Source organism: Phyllobates terribilis, unplaced genomic scaffold, assembly GCF_046119375.1.
Source record: "Phyllobates terribilis strain yellow unplaced genomic scaffold, ASM4611937v1 Scaffold_4__5_contigs__length_816908805, whole genome shotgun sequence".
Lineage (NCBI taxonomy): Eukaryota > Metazoa > Chordata > Amphibia > Anura > Dendrobatidae > Phyllobates > Phyllobates terribilis.
Genome location: NW_027362764.1, coordinates 171,093,494 through 171,105,042, shown reverse-complemented (window position 1 = coordinate 171,105,042; position 11,549 = coordinate 171,093,494). Strand labels below are relative to the sequence as shown.

The window sequence follows — 11,549 nt, the reverse complement described above, 5'->3', positions numbered from 1 at the left end:
AGCTGCAAATGTTGATGACTGTCATCTGAAAAAAATTACTACAAAATTATGACATTTTGTGAACTTTAAAGCAATAACATCACTTTTCACTCCCATTTTTGCATGCTTTCTTATCACTTTCCTTCCATACACAAAAGTGCCAATAAAAACTAGATCAGTTTTGAACCCGTAGACAACAGATGCAGTTCAAATAGTTTATTTCTGCCGTTATTTTTTAGATATGTATATTGTGCCTATTACTTATATAGTTTAGAGTCTATTATTTTCAATAATGTGTAATACTGTCTCAGAGCCTGCAGATGTCATGCTTACAGTCTATTAAAGTGCTCATGCAATTATTACTAACATCCTACTGTATAATTGGAAACATGGTAAAAAAACTTGTAATTTTTATGACTAAGCTACTTACAATATGTACTTTGATCGTCCTCTTAGTCACTGATAACTCACATTTAAAATCCATTCCATTCCAGTTCTGCTGCTTCAGTTGTTCCCACGAGTTCTGCAGTCAATCAGGTACCATACATCATTCACGGGAGAAGTGCAGTCCATCACTGCAGGAACATGCCATACACGTGATCAGCTGCAGGACTGGCAGGGACCAGCAGAGCAACGGCACTAGGGATTTAATTTCTTATTACATTTCTTTCTTTCAGGTACATTTCATAAAATTCCTGACAAAACAATGATAATAATTATAGCCTAGTAAAAAAAAAACCTCATATATTTGTGCTGAGTATTTTTTTTTCTTTTTAACCTTTTGCTGTTCAGCAATATGGTGGGCACAGTGGGCCGCTGAATTCGTAGGGGGCGAATTACAAAAAAATCCGTATTCTCCAGAATGTGGATTTGGTTTTTAAATTTCAGTAATATATATTCTCCCATCTCTACTTCTGAATAATTTTTTCTCATTGTAGAATGATGGACTCTAAATTGTTTAGAAATTACCATATAACGATTGGCAGATTGATGGGTAGCAACAATTACTTCTCTAAGATCATTGCTGACGTCTTCACTAGCATGGTGTTAACACGCATCTCAATATTCCAGATCAGCAAAATGCCCAAAGTTCTGCCTTCATAAAGGTGATCACATTTGCTGATGGACAATTAATAAAGAGCATGTAATTAGTAGCATCTGGTGGCTACATACCCTCTTAATTCTTATGGAAGCAGTAAGGGTGTACTTAATTTTTCACACACTGATTCTGAATATTGGCCTTGTGTTTGCTAAATAAATAATAACATAGTGTAATTTATCATGTGATGTTCTTCATCTGATATTTTTATCGAATTTTAAGATTTTTCTTTTTATTATGCAAAACCATAGAATTCATAGAGTGTGTATTTTCTCCTGACTGACATATACAGTATCTGTATATACACGCCACAACATTGACAACACCAGGAAGGAAAATTCGTGAAATTATGGAAATAATAGCATGGATAGACATGTTGATGATATGCAAATGATAAAAAGAGGTGCACAAAATTTTAAAAACATCTAAATTTAAGTTATCTGAGGAATGTTCTACCATGTTCATCATGAAGTGCTACTGTCAGCTTCCTTTGCAATTGCCAACCAATGACGTTAAAGATGTGCTCGATGGGAGATAAGTCCAGAGATGCTGCAGGCCATAGTAATATGTTTAGGCTGTGCAGGCTGCTCTTAGAAGTACGAGCAACATGCGGCCAGGTGTCATTTTGAAAAATGGCTCCCTGGACACTTTGGAGAAATTACTGCATCACTTGTTGTACGATTGATCCATTTTGTACTGAAGATGGAATTGGATGTACTGTACCTAGCCTAAGGTTACAAACAATGATTGCAAAACCATCACAAGATGTTTTCACGACATTGGCCAATGAGCTAGATGTGCAGCTACAAGTGCTCCATTGACCTCATGCCACCACTCTGAAAAGAGATCATGGTGCAGAGCAAGATGGCAAGGGAGGACGAAATGGAGGTCTATTCTCTTCAGTGAGTCCCGCTTTTGTCTTCAATGCTGTGATAGCTGAAGATTGGTCTGAAGACCATGTGGGCAATGTCATGAAGAGGCCTTCACAACGGAACGTAACACCAATCCTACTCCTGGGATTATGATGCAGGTGGAGTAATTTATGATAGCTGGACCCTTCTATTCTTCACTTTAAGTACACTAACAGCTCGGCAATGAATTGATCTGCATCTTTGGACTAGTCTCCAATATATAGTTTGACACCAGCCGCTTTGATTGGACAGTGTCATTCTGTGGAGGGAGACATCCCAACCGGTAACACCCAGTTGTCATTTAATCCTCAATTTACTAGGAAGAATAACCAGAACAGCACAAAACAGGGTTCTAAGAAAAGGTGCTCCAGAATTGTTATTTCATGAGGAATGCAATCACTTATTAAAACAGATTTGTTTATTTTACCGAAACATACTTCCTAAAGAAGCCAGACTGGATGTGTCAAGACAAGTCATTGGTAACAGGCAAGCTTGCCATCTCATCCCAATACTTAATTATATGTATTTCATATGTTATGTGGTTGGCTGTGTTTAGAATTTATTATACCGGGAATCAATTTGCTACTAAAGTTGTACACTTTTAATATGGCAATAAATAATTAAAGGGATGAGTCATGAGCTAAAAATATGTAGATAATACAAATGGAATTAAGAATATATATACATATATACAGTACATATTGTGAGGGATCGGCTCTGTGGTAGACGCTAGTTCACACACGGATTCAGTTCGTCAGTTTAAAACAAATGGGTGATTTATTAAATGTCCATAAACTGTCTGGTTAACAAAATAAAACAGCCTCTACTGGGCACAAAAAGATGCAACAGAACAAAAATGGAAAATAACCAGTCCATACAAAGCACGGTCTCAGCCATTTAAATGGTAAATCTTCACTCAGATTCCAGCAGGGTCTGAGCAGCACATACAAGGCCTCCTCTCCTTCCACACACACAGATACAAGTGAGACAGCACCAGCTGCCTTAAATCGGACATTCCAAGACCTGGACTGTAGGTGAGCAGCTGATCCCACCCAACTGCTCATAAAACCCGTAACCATAATTTGGGCCTATTAAAATACCTCTGAGCACTATGTGTGCTGGAGCCGGGTCCTACATAACCGAGGCTTTGCACCTCGGGGACACATACCTCCCATCCACAAACTGTCCAGCTGCTACCTTACAATATATACTGTGTATCTATATATTTTTTATTTCTTTTGTTATTTTTATATATAATCTTATATTACTTATTTCTTTTGAACCCAACAGGCTTCTGTAGCGCAAGCTGTGTGACATCCCACTCCAGCTCCTGAAACTTTCAAACATGGTAACTAGAGACACTACTGGCCAGAGCGCTCTGGAGCTGGTATAACCTGTGGAAATATTGAATGAATTATATACTAAAATTATATCACTAGTAATAAAATATGATGGCTGTTATGCACTTTGCAGAGGGACCCAGCAAGACTGGCACCAAACCAGCAAGGCGCAGCCACAGACGCACTTGGCACAAGCTGCCCAGCTAGGCGAGCCCTTGAGGGCCGGGAATACTCTTCACCCAGCTCCCAGTAAATGGAAGGGGGACTTTGGCAAAGCCCTTCCCAGGCCTACTGTCGCCAGAGAGCTGGCGTCTGGTGACGCGGCTGGTGCCTAGTCAAGAACCAGATGAGTACCTCTGCAAGAACTCCAGGAAGTGAAACCAGAAGAGAAAATGAGAAAACCCCTGAAAAGATAGTAACAGTAATGCTAGCACCACTCAGCACTACAGCACATAGGAACTGCAATAAACAGCAAAGCACTGAGCAGGGAGCAGGATTAAATAGCTTGCCTAATGATCAGGTGCTGAATACCTCCCAATCATCCCCAGACAGCCACTCCATACTGGCTTGCACAGCAGAATGAACATAATTCCACCACTACTTAGTGCCAGACAAAGCAGCATCCTTGGGTTGCCAGGCAACCGGGGAATCAGTGAGAGACACGGCGTCCCACATCCTTACACATCCTACAACACCAGAACGCAATGCTCCATAAGATTGGGGCAGTCTCCATGCATGCATAGTAGCTCCGCCTCCAGGGTCAGGACAGTGGTAGTGCCTGCGACCGGAGTGGCGTAGCACCAGACCTGCTCCATTCCCAGGTGGGAGCACAGAATCACGATTCCTAACACTGGCATAACTTAATTGTAGAAATGGATTCATTTCTGCAGTAGTATAAATAAACTAGGTATAACAATTTTAAAATTGGGTGTACTTGGGAGATACATTCCTTTTGATGTACTTTCCATTTAATTTTAGACTAAGTGCCAACTAAAGCACTGAATAAAAAGGTGCTTATCTCTGCAACCATATTGCAGATATTGAAATAAAAACCGGCGGAATATTCAGGGGACTAGTGAGTAAAGTGTAAAAACTGGTCAACTTTCACCTGGTGACAGGACCTCTTTAAAGGGAACCTGTCAGCATGATTTTGCTAAGTAAACATTGTCATGTTGGGGCTGTTGCACTGATTAATATGATACCTGAAGTGAAGAAATCCGTCTTGTGGTTCTTGTGTAATCTGTGTTTGCTGTTTTGAGTTATTGAGATTCTTGTGCTTCGAAACGGGATTGTAGACAGGGACTTATCTTGGTGCTCTAGGCCAGATCACCAAGAAAAGATCTGCCCACGGGCCCTCCCTGAAGGAAAAGTATGTTCCTCATCATAGAGACAGCCAGAGAAAGAGACAGATAAACAGGCAGAGAGAGAGACAGCCAGCTAGAGACAGAAAGATAGCCAGAGAGAGACAGCCAGAGAGAGAGACAGCCAGAGAGAGGGAGAGATAGACAGCCAGAGAAAGAGACAGCCAGAGAGACACAGCCAGAGAGAGAGACAGCCAGCAACAGCCAGAGAGAGAGTCAGTCAGAGAGAGACAGCCAACAGTCTCTCTGTCTGTCTGTCTCTCTGTCTGTCTCTCTCTGGCTGTCTCTCTGACTCTCTCTCTCTCTGTCTGTCTCTCTCTGGCTGTTTGTCTCTCTCTGGCTGTGTCTCTCTGGCTGGCTGTCTCTCTCTGGTTGTCTCTCTCTCTGGCTGGCTGTCTCTCTTTGACTGGCTGTCTCTCTCCCTGGATGTCTCTCTCTAGCTGGCTGTCTCTCTATCTAGCTGGTTGTCTCTCTCTTCCTGGTTGTCTCTCTCCCTCCCTCTCTGGCTGTCTCTCTCTTTGGCTGGCTGTTTCTCTGGCTGTCTCTCTCTCAGGCTGGCTGGTTCTCTATCAGGCTGGTTGTCTCTCTGTCAGGCTGGCTGTCTCTCTCTGGCTGTCTTTCTCTTCCTGGTTGTCTGTCTCTGGCTGTCTGTCTCTATCTCTGGTTGGCTCTCTCTCTCTGGCTGTCTCTCTCTCTCTGTTTGGCTCATTTTGAGGATCTAGGTTTATTTCTGCATAACACATTCAGAATAATTGAAAAGTATTACAAATTGCTGCAAAAAATCTGCCAACTTGGCTTGTTAAGTTTAACGTCCCAGCTCCCTCCACCGGTCAGCAGCTACTTTAGAGATACAACCTGGTATCTGTTACACGCACGCAGCTAGGTTCAGATAGGGCGAGACGGATTTCATGAATTCATTGGAATCCTGGGGGAACCGTTTCTCAGGCCAACCATAGGCTGCAACTTCTCTCAGGCACACGATAGATTCAGTTGCTGACCAGACACATCTGACAAGAGTCTTTTTCAACAGTTTAACAGTGGAATTTAATCTGAAGCACGGCCAGTGCAATTCAGAGATATTACAGCAACAATCTTCATTACAGTACAGTCTCATAAAGCAGGCACAGTAACGTCAGTCTCTTCAGTAGCATAATTCAGCACAGATTAGATCTCTTAGCAGCACACTTCTATGCATAAACAGCAGGTTTTTCCTTCACAAGGACACAATAGTACACAGCATTCTTTATCCTGCATGGAGATGGAGGGGGGGAGGGTTTGATGAGGGAGATGATCCCTGTGACACAATTCATTCCAGTCCTTATTTTCCTGCCCGATAATACTCTGCACTGTTAGGCTATGTGCCCACCATGCAGAAATGCTGCATATTTTTTCCGGTTCTCCCTGGCAGGAAAAACGCATGCGGTTTTTACATGCATTTTTCCCGCCAGGTAGAAGCGTTTGTCAAGCGTTTTTGCATGCATTTTTGCATGCGGGTTATCAAGCGCTTTTCCAAGCGATTTTAGCATCACTTAGAAAAGTACTTGACAACTTGTTCACACTATATAAATCCATGTAACCGGCATGGATTTATAGTAGTGTGACCAAGTTAGTTAGGTCACATGACTTAATGACATCATAGCAGGTCCTTCACAACACCGCGACCCATACAGCAGACCAGACGGAGGGGAGAAAACACCGGGAGGACACCGGAAGGTAAGTATAATCTTTATTTTTTATTTTAAATTCTTTTTTTACAGTTTCTATGGTACCCAGGTCTGGATGAGAGTCTCCTCTCCTGCAGACCTGGGTACCATCCGCACATTGAACCGTGTGATATCCGCTTGTGCAGATGCAGTGATTCGGATGTCACGCGGTCCAGTGCAAGTCAATGGCGGCGATTACGCTGCGGGTCCCCAAAATTAATTGACATGCTGCGTATTTTTCCACAATGATAATCCGCAGCGGAAATTTCCGCAGCATGTGCGCAGCACATGCAGATTATCATTGGGGACCATGGGGCACGTATTACCAAGCGTTTTTTAAGAGTTTTCGCTGCGGAAATTCCGCAGCAAAAACGCTTGAAAAACGCATAGTGGGCACGCAGCCTTAGTTCAGGGAGTTTATCTGACCTGTTTAGTTTCTTTCCTGATCTGAATCCTGTTCAGTTGCCTTCTGTCAGATCCAGATAACACACCACCTTTCTCTTCGGCTTCAGCCAGACTACAATAACAAGTTCCCCACAATCCCCCTGGGGCTCTGCTAAAAACACTCTCTGTCTCCTGTGACTGTGTTAACCCCTCTAGTTGCTGGATGCTGTTGAAGCAACAGCACTACTTCTGCATGCCACACGCTTCCCTCATTTTTGAATGTCGTTCTCGACATTCGTCTTAATTGGTCAATCTGACTAATTCTGAGACAGTGGTGAAAGTTGAGGAACTTTATATACAAATTGGCATAACATCAGCGTCTCTTCAGCTGGAGCTTTTCGTACATCTTCAACCAGCTCTCTATCTCACTAGGCCTTAGTTCTTTGTTTCTACAAAGTCTTTTAAGGAAAATCAAAGCATGAAAACAAGTCTTTCCACCAGGCAACATCTTCCATACTGCCTCTCGGTGGTGAATACCGCTCAAGTGGGCTTACCTGGTCTGTAGGCCGAAACACCTGTTTCCAGTCGACAGTCCTTGGCACTTGACTCTGTTCACCAAGTGTCTCATACGTCAGCATCACGGGCCTCCTCACTTCTCAAGTCGACATCCTTCTAGTGGGTTGTTCCTCAGATATCACGGGTTCTTCGGTCACAGGAGTTTCTTCTGCCGCACTCATTTCCTGTGCTTCCTCAGATGCTCCTGCAACTGCCTCTGTAAGTTCCTGTACTTCTCCGGAATCGCTTGGTTCCACATGGTCTGATAATTCCGCTTCTCCTGAGTGTTGATCGGTCTCTCCAGTGACCTGTGTTCGATCATCAGATCTGAATGGGACTTCATCTGTACTCCGGGACTTAGTTCACTCTCCTGAGGATGGTACATCCCTCTCCTTCCGGTCCAAGAAATACAACGGTGTGCTCTTCTTCATCGGAACTTTCAAGGTCACTATCCACCACCGGAGCTTCAATCTGTGGTGGTCTCTTCGTCGATCTCGGTCGATGTCGGTCTGCTTTGGGGAAGTCTTGTTGTGGTGGGAGATAGTCACAGGGTAGTAATTCCGATGAACTATTCTGGTTTTCTTGTCCCCTCTTTCCAATCGGATTTCATACACTGGACTGTCATTGGCTTTCCTCTTTACGACCACATACACCTTGTCTTCCTAATACGAACAAAATTTTCCTAGACCACCTTTCTCACGTACGTTCTTGATAAGCACCCGGCTTCCCGGTGCCAATTCTGCTCCATAACATTTTTGATCATAGTACTCCTTACTCTTGCTCTGTCCTGGCGTAACCACTTTGGATGCTATGTTGTATGCCTCTGCCATCCATTCCTTCCATTTCCGAACGTACTCCGTGTACGTTCTGTAAGTCTCTGACACTGGAGAATCGAACATGATGTCGATTGGCAGTCTTGGAGATCAGTCATACAATAGGAAGAAGGGTGAGTAACGCATTGCATCGCTCTTTGTACAGTTATGGGCATATACCACTTTTGACAGAGAACTCTTCCAATCTTTCTTCTCGTCAGCTGTTAAAGTGCGCAACATGGACAATAATGTCCGGTTAAAACGTTCCACTTGTCCATTACCCTCTGGTAATGTTGTGTGAGATCTCTGAATCCTACAGTACTTTCCTAGTTTGGCAAAGAGCTGGTCCTCAAATTCTCTTTCTTGGTCGTGGTGTAACCTCATAGGAAACCCAAACCTCAAGGAAAAATCATTGAACATCTTCTCTGCCGCTGTTCGACCCGCTTTATTGGTGGTGGCATATGCTTGAGCAAATCGAGTAAAATGGTTCATCACCACCAAGATGTATTCATAACCACCCTTGCATGTCTGGAGATGTAGAAAGTCTATTGGGACCATCTCAAACGAATAAGTAGTTTGAATGTTGCCCATAGGTACCACATTGTCATCCAAGTACGGCTGGCAAATATCATCCCTCAATCCTGCGAAACATGTCTCCATGCGCCTCTGGAATTCTGCTGCAGCTGAACTGAGCCCAAACGGTATGCAGATCCACTCGTATAACCCCCACGGTGTGATGAATGTTGTCAAAGGTCTACTGGACTCTTCAACAAACCCTTGATGGTGTGCTTTACCCTGATCAAGGACAGAGAACCAGATACTTCCTGATAGGCTATCCAGCATATCTTGTGTCTTTGGTATTCGTGTGCCGATTAGGTACTGACTTTCGGTTTAGTTCCCGGTAATCACAGCAGAGTCTCAATGTACCGTCCTTCTTCCTAACACAAAAAATAGGAGAGGAATAAGACGACTTTGACTTTTGAACCCAACCTCTGTTGATTAGATCTTGTAAATACTCTTTCACTTCACAATGTAATGGTTTCAGCACAGACATGTAACTTCTGGTTACTAGGGGTCGTGTCTTTCAAATTGATTTTCAACTGCAACTACGGATACAGGCTATATCAGAGTCATCTTTGGAGAATGCATGACACTCTTCTCTCAGCATCTGTTTTGCTACCGCTCGATCTTCAACACACAAGTGTTCCCGGGGTACTGGGGGATCCCAGGACCCCCAGGTGGGTCGTGCAATTTCCTCCCCTGGGCAACTCCTGTTCCTTAGTGGGGAGACTGAATTCACGGTAGACCCCTGGGCGAGTCTCACACTGGCTGGATATGCAGTTTTAACGGTTTCGATGTAACCTAACGCAGTCTTTGGATCCAGTCTAATTTCGTGTTTCGTAGTATTCATCATCGGTACTGTCACTCGAGCAAACCCACCAGTAGGAATTAGAAGCACAGTCTCACCTTGAACTAGGCCTTCCAGAAGTTCTGAGGAGTCTTTTGGTACGAACAGTCTTTTCTCGTCTTTTCTTCCCGGTTCTACCTGGACTCGACACCTCACCCCACCATTTGGTTTGCAGGGATGATGGTTGGGCACCAGCCTACCTTGACTTCTTTTAGGTCCATTGTATTCTGTGCTTTCTTTACTCTATGAATCACATTTTCCTCCACGGCATTGGGTATGGCAAGCGATGTGGCAATTGCATCCACCACCAGCGTCCCTGACTTGTATTTCGTGATGACCTCACTGATTACATTATAACCCTGGATAGGATCCTCTGCCACATTCTGATCACTGGTCACAAGAAAAGGTACCAAAAGCTCAATGGTGTTGCTGTTCTTCGTGGCCCTCAGTTGGAAAGTCACTTCCACCCAGCCTACGAAAGGGATTTCGGTCTGGTTCACAGCTTTGCCGTAGAGTTCCACTGGTCCTAAGATTTCTTTTAGCGACTGATGGCAGGTATGTGGCAGGTAGCGCCTTCTCCATTCTTCATTTAAAAGGCTTGCTTGGGCTCCTGTGTCCCACAGTGCTTTTACCAGGAGTCCATCTAGCTGGCACTGTATAAAGCATCTTTCACGGATTAAGCTAATGAGGCTATCTTTACTGACCGAGGAATCCTCGTGCCAGGAATACATCATTTGACCTCCGCACTGGGCATTAAGTAACTGATGCCCCTGTCTCTCTTGCAGCTGTTGTAGACTGGAACACACTTGGGGATAGTACTGACGCAGCCGTTTTACCTCATGTGCCGTTCTGGGGTTTGGTGAGATTTGGATTTGCTTATGGGGCCTCCTCCGTGTCGCTGTGACTATTGACATTCCTTGGCATAAGGTCCTTCCTCACCACATCTTAGACAGTGGACACACACCGTACTCTGATTTGATGAACAGCATGCTTCACGAGCCGGGTATCTTCTGTTTTGGAACCCACTCCTGGGTCTGAGGGATACAGGTTCTGGCCTGGAACGAATCAACTTTTTCACCTCAATCAACTCGGCTCGCAGTTCTCATATTACTTCCTCCCACTCAGCGCTGGCGGTCCTCTCTTTTGTTGGTGCTTTAAGGTTCACTCTCGGAGGTGGCACTGGAGGGTCTTCTGTCTGAGTCTGTCACCCGTTCAGAGGTTTTGGTAGATTCCTGCAGGGCTGTTGTTAGGGTTTTGAGTTGTTCTTTCAACTTCTGTAGTTCAGTCTGCGGACGGAGATTTCCGCTTTTGATAATTGGTGCCGCCCCTCTATCCTCCAACTTCAACCTGGTTAGAAACTGTGTTAGGTCATGGAGGAACATCCCCATGACGTCTTCAGCTTCTTTCTCCCCCAGCTCATCCATTTTTGCATTAATGGCAGCTAACAGTTGCCTGCGGTTGTGTGCTTTAGAAATCTGTTCATCTGACATCTTTATATGTTCTGCTACTGTTCTCAATTCTTCACAGGTTAACTGAAGAAACAGTTCACTAATTCTGTCCATTTGTATTTCCACATCCATTGCTGCTAGTGAGTTTTCTTTAGGGCTGGTCGCCTTTAACTGGTGTAGCAGGGTTGAATTGAGGTGCTGTGCTGCTGTATATTTCCAGACACTTTTCTTCTTCTCCCTCTACACTTTAATTCCCGCTCAGGACTCCCCGTATGGACCACCAATGTTACATGCATGCCTCTAGGTTCAGATAGGGCGAGACGGGTTTCATGAATTTATTCCAATCCTGGGGGAATCATTACTCAGGACGACCATAGGCTGCAGCTTCTCTCAGGCACACGATAGATTCAGAAGCACAGCACTACTTCTGCATGTCACATATCCTCTGTAAATCCCTAGATAAGGGTAAAGGGGTGAAAACCTGGAAGCCACTGGACCCTGCTAAGCAGAATGGCTATTGCCAGGCTTGACTACGGCAGCCAGCTTTTA

At 44.2% G+C, this 11,549-nt stretch overlaps 1 long non-coding RNA gene across 1 annotated transcript; it reads left to right on the top strand.

Annotated features, from left to right (window-relative positions):
• Nucleotides 1-461: 461 nt before the first annotated feature.
• Nucleotides 462-4,724, top strand: LOC141264286 (uncharacterized). The gene is made up of 3 exons (XR_012319876.1): nucleotides 462-516; nucleotides 3,280-3,337; nucleotides 3,463-4,724. It is a non-coding gene; the product is annotated as an uncharacterized lncRNA (long non-coding RNA).
• The last annotated feature ends 6,825 nt before the right edge of the window (nucleotides 4,725-11,549 follow it).